This window comes from Sapajus apella, unplaced genomic scaffold, assembly GCF_009761245.1.
Source record: "Sapajus apella isolate SASKATOON/1434 unplaced genomic scaffold, GSC_monkey_1.0 scaffold12, whole genome shotgun sequence".
NCBI classification, from domain to species: Eukaryota; Metazoa; Chordata; class Mammalia; order Primates; family Cebidae; genus Sapajus; species Sapajus apella.
This window is the reverse complement of record NW_022436952.1, coordinates 3,272,871-3,277,830: the sequence shown is the minus strand read 5'-3', so window position 1 is coordinate 3,277,830 and position 4,960 is coordinate 3,272,871. Positions and strand designations below refer to the sequence as shown.

The 4,960-nt window shown below is 37.7% G+C and overlaps 1 pseudogene; it reads left to right on the top strand.

The window, feature by feature from the left end:
- Positions 1-2,851: 2,851 nt before the first annotated feature.
- On the top strand, positions 2,852-4,651 carry LOC116552603 (annotated as a pseudogene).
- The last annotated feature ends 309 nt before the right edge of the window (positions 4,652-4,960 follow it).

The following is a 4,960-nucleotide window of genomic DNA, read 5'->3' as shown; positions in this document are numbered from 1 at the left end:
AGAAAATTCCTTTAGGTCCAGTTGTGGTGGTTTATCCAACTGGTAATTTCAAGGATGACTGGATATGAGAGAAAATAACTTTATTATTGGGCATAGCTTCTTAATTTTTAGTTAGAGAGTCTGGACAGATCTAAATAGAGTAGAGAAAGTTTTAGGCTAGAAATGGTACATACAGAAGTTAATATTTACAGTGAAAGCAGTAATCCCCCACTCTAGTGATTTTAAGTATATGTAATGTGCTTAAATTTAAAGGAAAAAGTCTTAGGGAGTCAAATTAATTTCCTAATTTTAAAGGTTTTTAAAAAATACTTGACCTTATAAAAACAAACAAGTCAGCTTCATAATAAATGGCCATCCGTCTTTGAATCACTCTTTTTTTCTTTTTCTTTTTGGTAAGACGGTTGTAAGAATGGTAGGGGAATAGATTTAAATAATTATTTAAATGTAACACACAGTAGTAACAGAGAAAATTTACCATACTATTCTGTGGCGTCTTTCACAAGGCTGACTATTGATAATGCCCAAAGAACTTTTGATTCCTTGTATTAGATCCATTAAGCAAATATGCAAATAACATTTGCAAAGTCAGTCCTAAGATAATTAGAGTTTATTGAGCTTATTGAGACTTCTTTTATGTTCCAGGGCCTGTTCTCAACTTTACTCACATTTTTGTCTTATCAAATCCTGTTGGCAACTTTATGAGGAAAATTTTATTTTAACTAAGAAATTAGTTGGCCAGGCGCAGTGGTTCATGACTGTAGTTCCATCACTTTGGGAAGCCCAGGCAGAAGGGTTGCATGAGCTGCTGAGCAACATGGTGAAACCCTGTCTCTACAAAAAATACAAAAAAAAAAAAAAAAAATTTTTAGCCCACTGTGCTGGCACGTGCCTGTGGGCCAAGCTACTCAAGAGGGTGAGGTGGGAGGATCACCTGAGCCGGAAAGGTCAAGGCTGCATTGAGCTGCGATTGCACCAGTGCACGCCAGCCTGAGTGACAGAGTGAGACCCTGTTTCCCACAAATCCCCCTAAAAGAAAAGAAATTAGTTAAAATTTAGCATGCCTGAAACTGTTCAATAAAGGGACTTTGGTGGGATTTGAACACAGACCCATCTTCAGAGTTTTTAAAAAACATGAGTAACTATTTTTTCTTTTTTAAGCACACTGTTGTTGACTTAAACAATGAATAACTCCTAAAACTCTTTTGAAATGACCTAAAATTGCATTTTCCAGTTATATGACTGAGAAAATTAACAAGAACATAAGGGATTTTAGTTTCTTTTTCAGATGAGACAAGCCTTCCTTATCATTGCTTTTGTTATGAAAAAATAGACTACTTTGAAAAGAAAAAGAACTAATGAGGCAAGATGTCCTGCCCTGGAGGAGATCAGACTTGTAGGCCCTGTCTGTTCCCAGGCTGGACTCTGCCCTAACTTCTTGGGGGTCCCACTGGCTTGGGTTTATGGAGGTTCCTAACGCTTTGGCAGACTAGTCATTAAAATAACAAATCATAGCAATTAGCCACTGTGCATAATTGAAGCATTAATCCTTTTATAATGCTGGCTTTTTCAGATGGAGCTAACACGCATTATGGAGATTAACCACTTTTCATCAAGGTTTTAACTCTTAAGTCTTGAGGACTACAGTGGTGAATACAAGGTGTGTATCTAAATTAATTCAGTAGTAAACTATGACATGGAGGGGTTCTGTTGCTTTGAAAGTTTCCAACTTGTATACATTCAAAAGTTATTAAACTTTTTGGTGTCTCTGCAAATATTTTGCATATTGACAATTTTGGTTGAAACGTAGAGCTAGAATTTTCTAGTCTAAAGCTTGGATATAAATGAGTGCATATTTACAGAGCTATCAGATGTTACATTATTTTTGTTTCTTGGCATCTGGAATATAAATACTAAATTTGGTCTAGTTAGAATTTCCTGCCTCCCTCCCTCCCCTGCTTCCTTCCTTCCCAAAACTCTCCAAGGATGAAGACCCCACAAGCTATATTGGGGTAACTGTATTCTAACAGTAGTTACTTTCAGTTTCCGTCAAAATAGAGTAAAAAGACAAGCATCACATGTTCTCATACATATGTGGGAGCTAAAAAATCGATCTCATCGAGATAGAGTGTATTTTAATGGTTACCAGAGAGGCTAGGAGGATAGTAGGGAGGTGGGGGATAGGGAATGGGGGAAAATGAGGGGCTGGTCTATGGGTACAACATTACAGTTAGAAGGAATAAGATCTAGTGTTCAGTAGTACAGCAGAGTGACTATAGTTAATAGTAATTCACTGTATATTTTAAATAACTAGAGGAGTGAAATTAGAATGTTCCTAACACAAAGAAATCAGTGTTTGAGGTGATGGATAGATATCTTCATTACCCTGATTTGATCATTACACATCTTATGCTTGTATCAAAATATCACATGTACCCCGTATATATGTATAACTATCATGTATCCATAAAATTAAAAAAAAAATGAAAAAAGGAATGGAAAACAAAAGTAAAAAGATGATTCATCAAATATTGCAATGTAGAAAAATAGTGCAAAATAGCATAAACTAGTACCACATAGAACTTAATTTGTAATTTTAAAGAAACCATTGTAAGTATATTTACTCTTGGTATTGTGTCTTTCCCTCTTACCCTAATTTACTATTTCTCTATATTTTAAAATTAAAGAGTTGCTTTTAAATTTTATAGGGCAAACATTATACTGTGGAGACACAAAATGTTTTGAGGTATCTGTGACCAGGCATGTCACGTGTGAATATACCACTGGACTTCAAAGCAACACATTGTAACTTATTTTTTTCATTTTACAACAGATTCATTTTATTTTCATCACCATGGGGCGTACCCTGTTGTTGAGTTCTCTGGGTCACACCTCTGGAGATTTCTCAGATGCATCCTGTGTCTCTGGGCTTGCTCTGAAATTACTCGATACTCAGGGAGATGGTTGAGATGGTTGTGTCCCATTACTTTGTTGCTCCAGCTGCAGCTCTTCTGATGGAGTTCCTTGTTCAGCTGGTTGACGTGCTCTCTTCCTCCGGTGTTGTTAAAGCCATAGATTTTTGTGGAGCATTTTTCTTCCTGGCTCTCCCTCGAGTTGCTTTTCTTTTCTTCGCCACCTTGGGATTCTTCTTCGCTACCTTGGGACCCTTCTTCGTGCTACTGGATGTCGTTTGAGAGGAGGACTCTTCTTCCTTGTCCCCTTGGTGTTGGTTAGTGATTGCTCTTCGACTGCTGGACCAGAGGCTCTCAGTTTTCTGTTCATCTTCAGCAAGTCAGTGTCTCTCAAGGGGCTCACGTTGCAGCATCTTACCAGAGGCCACTGGGCCTGGAGCTCCAGTTCCAGTGTCTGGAGAGTCCAGCTCAGCTCAGCAATCTCATGCCTGCTGGCACTTGTCAGCAGAAGCCGATGCCTGCCCATCAGTTCTCTACTCTGAGGTGTTAGAGTGGAAGAAAAATAAATATAAATACCTATACTAGTTTTCATGAGCTCTGCTTAATATTGGGTGGTTTTTTTTTTTTTTTTTTTTTGGTGGTGATAGGTTTACCTTTCATTAAACCAGGCCTTAGCCTTTCTGTGGCTTTGCTCTTGCAAAGCCTCATATTACCCTCTCGTCTGGTTCAGCAGGACAGCCAAGGTCTACACCTGAGGCTGTTTGTTTTCTACATTTACCTCAACATAAGATACCTTATTATTGTCATCCGTCATCTCCTGATCCAAAGTAAAATAAAATGCCACAGGTTACTTGATCTTGCATCTGGAAGATGATTATTTAAAGAAATGAAACATTTAAAACTGAAAATGTAGTTTAGAAATATTTTTTAATGTTTTAAAAAAATTATAGGAGACAATAGTGTTACTAGATTTAATAAAATACAGAATGCCAATTAAATTTGAATTTCAAATAAACATCGACTACTTAATTTTGGTATAACTATTCCACGCAATATTTGGGACATATTTGTTATATTACTCATTGTTTACCTGAAATTATAATTTAAATGGAGAGTCCTGTATTTTATCTGGCAACCCTATTATAAAAATATTTAGGATAAATATAAAGAAATAATATTTTAAATTTTTACAAAATATTTTAATGCAAGTAATTTATTTGATTTTCACTGTCACCCTGAGGGGTACGTTTTGCCTTACAGTCTGTGTTACTTTACCTGTGTTTTATGAAAATAATGTCTCTTATAATGATAGCCACCACCACCACATCTTTACAAGTATTGACATACTGAAACTTTACATTCATTTTGTGTAGTTCCCACCTCTTCATGATTGTTTCTGAGGTAATTCAACTCCTCCATCTCCATTTGCAAGTCTAGGTTAGTCTTGTTCAAAGTCAACTCATCCAAGACACTTTGTGGGCCCTTGCTATCAGTCTCAACACGCTGATAAAGGACACTTTACTCTGGTGTCTGAACAGAGCCCTGTTAGAAGAATCAATACAGCTTAGATGGAGGTGTCCTCAGCCAGTGGTAATAGGACATCTCATATACTGGAGCTTATAGAGCACAGCACTGGGGTGTAAAGACATGGGTTCAATTTGCACCTCTGCCATGTTCAGCTGTCAGTTTTGGCAGATTACTTCTCTGAACCTTGGTTTTCTCATCATAAAAATGGGAATATTACAGGTTTTTTTTTTGAGACCAAGCCTCACTCTTTCACCTAGCTAGAGTACAGTGGCATGATCTTGGCTCACTGCAATCTCTGCCTCCCAGGTTCAAGTGATGCTCCCACCTCAGCCTCCCAAGTAGCTAGGATTACAAGTGTGCCCCCACCATGCCTGGCTAATTTTTGTATTTTTAATAGAGATGGGGTTTTACCATGTTGGTCAGGCTGGTCTCGAACTCCTGACCCCAAGTGATCCACCTGCCTCAGCCTCCCAAAGTGTTGGGATTACAGGCGTGAGCCACCACGCCCAGCTAAAATGGGAATA